The following is a 10,663-nucleotide window of genomic DNA, read 5'->3' on the forward strand; positions in this document are numbered from 1 at the left end:
TCTGTGTAAACTTGGAAATATCTACACCGCTATCTGTGTAAAAACCGAAATATCCACACCGCTATCTCTAAAAAGATGCAAATAACTTCACGGTTATGTGTATAAAGATGGAAATATCTAAACCGCTATCTGTATAAACATGGAAATAACTACACCGCCATCTGTATGAACACGGAAATGTCTAAACCGCCAACTGTATAAACATGGAAATATCTACACCGCCCTCTGTAGGAACATGGAGATATCTACACCGCTATCTGTTTAAACATGGAAATATCTACACCGCTATCTGTCTAAAAGTGGAAATATCTACCCGGCTATCTGCAAAAACTTGGAAATATCTACACCGCTATCTGTGTAAACATGGAAATATCCACACCGCTACCTATATAAACATGGAAATATCAGCACCGCTATCTGTATGAACATGGAAATATCTACACCGCCATCTGTATGAACATGGAAATATCTGCACGGCCATCTGTATGAACATATAAATATCTACACCGCCATCTGTATTAAGATGGAGAAATCTACACCGCTATCTGTATAAACATGGAAATATCTACACCGCTATCTGTATAAACATGGAAATATCTACACCGCTATCTGTATAAACATGGAAATATCTACACCGCTACCTGTATAAAAATGTAAATATCAGCACCGCTATCTGTATGAACATGGAAATATCAGCCCCTCTATCTGTATGAACATGGAAATATCTACACCACTATATGTATGAACATGGAAATATCTACACCGCTATCCATATGAGCATGGAAATATCTTCACCGCCATCTGTATGAACATGGATATATCTACACAGCCATCTGGATGAACATGGAAATATCTACACGGCTATCTGTATGAACATGGAAATAGCTACACCGCTATCTCTATGAACATGGAAATATCTACAGCACTATCTGTATGAATATGGAAATATCTACACCGCTATCTGTAAGAACATGGAAATATCTTCACCACCATCTGTATGAAAATGGATATGTATACACAGCCATATGGATGAACATGGAAATATCTACACCGCTATCTGCGAGAACATGGAAATAGCTACACCGCCATCTGTATGAACATGGAAATATCTGCACCGCCATCTTTATGAACATACAAATATCTACACCGCCATCTGTATTAAGATGGAGATATCTACACCGCTATCTGTATAAACCTGGAAATATCTACACCGCTATCTGTATAAACATGGAAATATCCACACCGCTATCTGTATAAACATGGAAATATCCACACCGCTACCTGTATAAACATGGAAATATCAGCACCGCTATCTGTATGAACTTGGAAATATCTACACCGCTATCTGTACGAACATGGAAATATCTACACCGCTATCTGTATGAACATGGAAATAGCTACACCGCTATCTGAATGAACATGGAAATATCTACACCGCTATCTGTATGAACATGGAAATATCTACACCGCTATCTGTATGAACATGGATATATCTACACAGCCATCTGGATGAACATTCAAATATCTACACCGCTATCTGTATGAACATGGAAATATCTTCACCGCTATCTGTGTAAACTTGCATACACCTTCACCGCTATCTGTATAAACATGGAAATATCTACACCGCTATCTGTATGAACATGGAAATATCTACACTGCTATCTGTTTGAACATGGAAATATCTAAACCGCTATCTGCCAGAAAATGGAAATATCTACTCAGCTATCTGCATATACATGGAAATATCTACACAGCTATCTCTTTACATATGGAAATAACTACAACGCTATCTGTATGAACATGGAAATATCTACACCGCCGTCTGTATGAACATGGAAATATCTGCACCGCCATCAGTATGAACATATAAATATCTACACCGCAATGTGTATTAAGATGGAGATATCTACACCGCTATCAGTATAAACATGGAAATATCTACACTGCTGTCTGTATAAACATGGAAATATCTACACCGCTATCTGTATAAACATGGAAATATCTACACCGCTACCTGTATAAACGTGGAAATATCAGCACCGCTATCTGTATGAACATGGAAATATCAGCCCCTCTATCTGTATGAACATGGAAATATCTACACCTCTATCTGTATGAACATGGAAATATCTACACCGCTATCCGTATGAACATAGAAATATCTTCACAGCCATCTGTATGAACATGGATATATCTACACAGCCATCTGGATGAACATGGAAATATCTACACCGCTATCTGTATGAACATGGAAATAGCTACACCGCCATCTGTATGAACATGGAAATATCTACAACACTATCTGAATGAACATGGAAATATCTACACCACTTTCTGTATGAACATGGAAATATCTTCACTGCCTTCTGTATGAACATGGATATATCTACACAGCCATATGGATGAACATGGAAATATCTACACCGCTATCTGCATGAACATGGAAATAGCTACACCGCTATCTGTATGAACATGGAAATAGCTACACCGCCATCTGTATGAACATGGAATTATCTGCACCGCCATCTGTATGAACATATAAATATCTACACCGCCATCTGTATTAAGATCGACATATCTACACCGATATCTGTATAAACCTGGAAATATCTACACCGCTATCTGTATAAATATGGAAATATCCACACTGCTATCTGTATAAACATGGAAATATCCACACCGCTACCTATATAAACATGGAAATATCAGCACAGCTATCTGTATGAACATGGAAATATCTACACCGCCATCTGTAAAACATGGAAATATCTGCACGGCCATCTGTATGAACATATAAATATCTGCACCGAAATCTGTATTAAGATGGAGAAATCTACACCGCTATCTGTATAAACATGTAAATATCTACACCGCTTTCTGTAGAAACATGGAAATATCTACACCGCTCCCTGTATAAACATGTAAATATCAGCACCGCTATCTGTATGAACATGGAAATATCAGCCCCTCTATCTGTATGAACATGGAAATATCTACACCACTATATGTATGAACATGGAAATATCTACACCACTATCCATATGAGCATGGAAATATCTTCACCGCCATCTGTATGAACATGGATATATCTACACAGCCATCTGGATGAACATGGAAATATCTACAAGGCTATCTGTATGAACATGGAAATAGCTACACCGCTATCTGTATGAACATGGAAATATCTACACCACTATCTGTATGAACATGGAAATATCTACACCGCTATCTGTATGAACATGGAAATATCTTCACCGCCATCTGTATGAAAATGGATATATCTACACAGCCATATGGATGAACATGGAAATATCTACACCGCTATCTGTATGAACATGGAAATAGCTACACCGCTATCTGTATGAACATGGAAATAGCTACACTGCCATCTGTATGAACATGGAAATATCTGCACCGCCATCTGTATGAACATATAAATATCTACACCGCCATCTCTATTAAGATGGAGATATCTACACCGCTATCTGTATAAACCTGGAAATATCTACACCGCTATCTGTATAAACATGGAAATATCCGCACCGCTATCTGTATAAACATGGAAATATCCACACCGCTACCTGTATAAACATGGAAATATCAGCACCGCTATCTGTATGAACATGGAAATATCTTCACCGCTATCTGTACGAACATGGAAATATCTACACCGCTATCTGTATGAACATGGAAATAGCTACACCGCTATCTGTATGAAAATGGAAATATCTACACCGCTATCTGTATGAACATGGAAATATCTACACCGCTATCTGTATGAACATGGATATATCTACACAGCCATCTGGATGAACATTTAAATATCTACACCGCTATCTGTATGAACATGGAAATATCTTCACCGCTATCTGTGTAAACTTGCATACATCTTCAAAGCTATCTGAATAAACATGGAAATATCTACACCGCTATCTGTACGAACATGGAAACATCTACACCGCAATCTGTATAAACATGGAAATATCTTCACCGCTATCTGTATGAACATGGAAATATCTACACCGCTATCTGTATAAACATGGAAATATCCATACTGCTATCTGTATAAACATGGAAATATCCACACCGCTACCTATATAAACATGGAAATATCAGCACAGCTATCTGTATGAACATGGAAATATCTACACCGCCATCTGTATGAACATGGAAATATCTGCACGGCCATCTGTATGAACATATAAATATCTGCACCGAAATCTGTATTAAGATGGAGAAATCTACACCGCTATCTGTATAAACATGGAAATATCTACACCGCTATCTGTAGAAACATGGAAATATCTACACCGCTACCTGTATAAACATGTAAATATCAGCACCGCTATCTGTATGAACATGGAAATATCAGCCCCTATATCTGTATGAACATGGAAATATCTACACCACTATATGTATGAACATGGAAATATCTACACCGCTATCCGTATGAGCATGGAAATATCTTCACCGCCATCTGTATGAACCTGCATATATCTACACAGCTATCTGGATGAACATGGAAATATCTACACGGCTATCCATGAACATGGAAATAGCTACACCGCTATCTGTATGAACATGGAAATATCTACGCCCCTATCTGTATGAACATGGAAATATCTACACCGCTATCTGTATGAAGATGGAAATATCTTCAACGCCATCTGTATGAAAATGGATATATATACACAGCCATATGGATGAACATGGAAATATCTACACCGCTATCTGCATGAACATGGAAATAGCTACACCGCCATCTGTATGAACATGGAAATATCTACACCGCTATATGTGTAAACTTGCATACATCTTCACCGCTATCTGTATAAACATGGAAATATCTACACTGCTATCTGTATGAACAGGGAAATATCTACACCGCTATCTGTTTGAACATGGAAATATCTAAACCGCTATCTGCCAGAAAATGGAAATATCTACTCAGCTATCTGCATATACATGAAAATATCTACACAGCTATCTCTTTACACATGGAAATAACTACACCGCTATCTGTATGAACATGGAAATATCTACACCGCCGTCTGTATGTACATGGAAATATCTGCACCGCCATCAGTATGAACATATAAATATCTACACCGCCATGTGTATTAAGATGGAGATATCTACACCGCTATCAGTATAAACATGGAAATATCTACACTGCTGTCTGTATAAACATGGAAATATCTACACCGCTATCTGTATAAACATGGAAATATCTACACCGCTACCTGTATAAACGTGGAAATATCAGCACCGCTATCTGTATAAACATGGAAATATCAGCCCCTCTATCTGTATGAACATGGAAATATCTACACCACTATCTGTATGAACATGGAAATATCTACACCGCTATCCGTATGAACATGGAAATATCTTCACCGCCATCTGTATGAACATGGATATATCTACACAGCCATCTGGATGAACATGGAAATATCTACACCGCTATCTGTATGAACATGGAAATAGCTACACCGCCATCTGTATGAACATGGATATATCTACACAGCCATCTGGATGAACATGGAAATATCTACACGGCTATCCATGAACATGGAAATAGCTACACCGCCATCTGTATGAACATGGAAATATCTGCACCGCCATCTGTATGAACATATAAATATCTACACCGCCATCTGTATTAAGATGGAGAAATCTACACCGCTATCTGTATAAACCTGGAAATATCTACACCGCTATCTGAATAAACATGGAAATATCCACACCGCTATCTGTATAAAAATGGAAATATCCACACCGCTACCTGTATAAACATGGAAATATCAGCACCGCTATCTGTATGAACATGGAAATATCTACACCGCTATCTGTACGAACATGGAAATATCTACACCGCTATCTGTATGAACATGGAAATAGCTACACCGCTATCTGTATGAACATGGAAATAGCTACACCGCTATCTGTATGAACATGGAAATATCTACACCGCTATCTGTATGAACATGGATATATCTACAGAGCCATCTGGATGAACATTTAAATATATACACCGCTATCTGTATGAACATGGAAATATCTTCACCGCTATCTGTGTAAACTTGCATACATCTTCACCGCTATCTGTATAAACATGGAAATATCTACACCGCTATCTGTATGAACATGGAAATATCTACACCGCTATCTGTTTGAACATGGAAATATCTAAAGAGCTATCTGCAAGAAGATGGAAATATCCACACAGCTATCTGCAAGTACATGGAAATATCTACACATCTATCTCTTTACACATGGAAATAACTACACCGCTATCTGTATGAACATGGAAATATCTACACCGCCATCTGTATGAACATGGAAGTATCTGCACGGCCATCAGTATGAACATATAAATATCTACACCGCCATGAGTATTAAGATGGAGATATCTACACCGCTATCAGTATAAACATGGAAAAATCTACACCGCTATCTGTATGAACATGGAAATATCTACACCGCTATCTGTATAAACATGGAAATATCTACACCGCTACCTGTATAAACGTGGAAATATCAGCACCGCTCTCTGTATGAACATGGAAATATCAGCCCCTCTGTCTGTATGAACATGGAAATATCTACACCGCTATCAGTATGAACATGGAAATATCTACACCGTTATCTGTATGAAAATGGAAATATCTTCACCTCCATCTGTATGAACATGGATATATCTACACAGCCATCTGGAAGAACTTGGAAATATCTACACCGCTATCTGTATGAACATGGAAATAGCTACACCGCCATCTGTATGAACATGGAAATATCTACAGCACTATCTGTATGAACATGGAAAAATCTACACCGCTTTCTGTATGAACATGGAAATATATTCACCGCCATCTGTATGAACATGGATATATCTACACAGCCCTATGGATGAACATGGAAATATCTACACCACTATCTGCATGAACATGGAAATAGCTACACCGCTATCTGTACGAATATGGAAATAGCTACACAGCCATCTGTATGCACATGGAAATATCTGCACCGCCGTCTGTATGAACATATAAATATCTACACCGCCATCTGTATTAAGATCGAGATATCTACACCGCTATCTGTATAAACCTGGAAATATCTACACCGCTATCTGTATAAACATGGAAATATCCACACTGCTATCTGTATAAACATGGAAATATCCATTCCGCTACCTATATAAACATGGAAATATCAGCACCGCTATCTGTATGAACCTGGAAATATCTACACCACTATCTGTGTGAACACGGAAATAGCTACACCGCTATCTGTATGAACATGGAAATATCTACACCACTATCTGTATGAACATGGAAATATCTACACCGCTATCTGTATGAAAATGGATATATCTACACAGCCATCTGGATGAACATTTAAATATCTATACCGCTATCTGTATGAACATGGAAATATCTACACCGCTATCTGTATGAACATGGAAATATCTAAACCGCTATCTGTTTGAACATGGAAATATCTAAACCGCTATCTGCATGAAAATGGAGATATCTACACAGCTATCTCCATGGACATGGAAATATCTACACCACTATCTGTGTAAACATGGAAATATCTACACCGCCATCTGTATGAACATGGAAATATCTTCAACGCCATCTGTATGAACATGGAAATATCTAAACTGCTGTCTGCATGAAAATGGAGATATCTACACAGCTATCTGCATATACATGGAAATATCTACACCGCTATCTCTTTACACATGGAAATAACTACACCGCTATCTGTATGACCATGGAAATATCTCCACCGCCCTTTGTATGTACATGGAAATATCTGCACGGCCATCTGTATGAACATATAAATATCTACAACGCCATCTGTATTAAGATGGAGATATCTACACCGCTATCTCTATAAACATGGAAATATCTACATCGCTATCTGTATGAACATGGAAATATCTACACCGCTACCTGTATAAACATGGAAATATCAGCACCGCTATCTGTATGAACATTGAAATATCAGCCCCTCTATCTGTATGAACATTGAAATATCTACACCACTATCTGTATGAACATGGAAATATCTACACCGCTATCTGTATGAACATGGAATTATCTTCACCGCCATCTGTATGAACATGGATATGTCTACACAGCCATCTGGATGAACATGGAAATATCTAGACCGCTATCTGAATGAACATGGAAATAGCTACACCGCTATCTGAATGAACATGGAAATATCTACACCACTATCTGTATAAACATGGAAATATCTACACCGCTATCCGTATGAACATGGAAATATCTTCACCGCCATCTGTAGGAACATGGATATATCTGCACAGCCATCTGGATGAACATGGAAATATCTACACCGCTATCTCCATGAACATGGAAATAGCTACACCGCTATCTGTATGGACATGGGAATATCTACACCAATATCTCTATGAACATGGAAATATCTACACCGCTATCTGTATGAACATGGAAATATCTTCACCGCCATCTGTATGAACATGGATATATCTACACAGCCATCTGGATGAACATGGAAATATCTACACTGCTATCTGTATGAACATGGAAATATCTACACTGCTACCTGTATAAACATGGAAATATAAGCACCGCTATCTGTATGAACATGGAAATATCTACACCGCTATCTGTAAGAACATGGAAATATCTACACCGCTATCTGTATGAACATGGAAATAGCTGCACCGCTATCTGTATGAACATGGAAATATCTACAGCACTACCTGTATGAACATGGAAATATCTACACCGCTATCTGTATGAACATGGATATATCTACACAGCCATCTGGATGAACATGGAAATATCTACACCGCTATCTGTATGAACATGGAAATATCTACACCGCTATCTGTGTAAACATGCATACATCTTCACCGCTATCTGTATAAACATGGACATACCTACACCGCTATCTGTATGAACATGGAAATATCTACACCGCTATCTGTTTCAGCATGGAAATATCTAAACCGCTATCTGCATGAAAATGGAAATATCTACACAGCTATCTCTTTACACATGGAAATAACTACACCGCTATCTGTATGAACATGGAAATATCTACACCGCCATCTGTATGAACATGGAAATATCTGCACGGCCATCTGTATGAACATATAAATATCTACACCGCCATGTGTATTAAGATGGAGATATCTACACCGGTATCTGTATAAACATGGAAATATCTACACCTCTATCTGTATAAACATGGAAATGTCTACACTGCTATCTGTATAAACTTGGAAATATCTACACCACTACCTGTATAAACGTGGAAATATCAGCACCGCTATCTGTATGAACATGGAAATATCAGCCCCTCTAACTGTAAGAACATGGAAATAGCTACACCGCTATCTGTGTAAACATGGAAATATCTACACCGCCATCTGTTAAAACTTGGAAATATCTTCACCGTTATGTGAATAAACATGGAAATATCTTCACCGTCATCTGTATGAACATGGAATTATCTACACTGCCATATATATAAACATGGAAATATCTACACCGCCATCTGTTTGAACATGAAAATATCTACACCGCCAACTCTATAAACATTGAAATATCTTCACCACTATCTGTATAAACATGGAAATATGTACACTGCTATCTGTGTAAACATGGAAATATCTACACCGCTATCTGTGTAAACATGGAAGTATCTACACGGCTATCTCTATAAACATGGAAATATCTTCACCGCCATCTGTATGAACATGGAAATATCTACATCGCCATGTGTATAAACATGGAAATATCTACACTGCTGTCTCTATAAACATGGAAATATCTACAACGCTATCTGTATAAACATGGAAATATCTACACCGCCATCTGTATAAACATGGAAATATCTACACCGCCATCTGTATGAACATGGAAATGCCCAAACCGCCAACTCTAAAAACATGGAAATATCTGCAGAGCCTTGTGTAGGAACATGGAAATATCTACACCGCTTTCTGTTTAAACATGGAAATATCTACACCGCTATCTGCATAAAAGTGGAAATATCTACACCGCTATCAGCATAAACTTGGAAATATCTAAACCGCTATCTGTGTAAACATGGAAATATCTACCACACCAACTATAGGAACATGGAAATACCTACACCGCTATCTCCATAATCATCGGAATATCTACACCGCTATCTGTATAAACATGGAAATACCTACACAGCCATCTGTAGGAACATGTAAATATCTACACCATTATCTGTATACACATGTAAATATCTACACCGCTATCTGTATACACATGGAAATATCTACACCGCTATCTCTTAAAACTTGGAAGTATCTACACCGTTATGTGAATAAACATGGAAATATCTTCACCGCCATCTGTATGAACATGGAAATATCTCCGCTGCCAACTATATAAACATGGAAATATCTACACCCCCAACTCTATAAACATGGAAATATCTACACCACTATCTGTATAAACATGGAAACATCTACACCGCTATCTGTGTAAACATGGAAATATCTACACCGCTATCTGTGTAAACATGGAAATGTCTACACCGCTATCTGTGTAAACATGGAAATATCTACACCACCAATTGTAGGAACATGGAAATATCTACACCGCTATCTCGGTAAACA

The sequence above is a fragment of the Gorilla gorilla genome, chromosome 19 (assembly GCF_029281585.2).
Source record: "Gorilla gorilla gorilla isolate KB3781 chromosome 19, NHGRI_mGorGor1-v2.1_pri, whole genome shotgun sequence".
Lineage (NCBI taxonomy): Eukaryota > Metazoa > Chordata > Mammalia > Primates > Hominidae > Gorilla > Gorilla gorilla.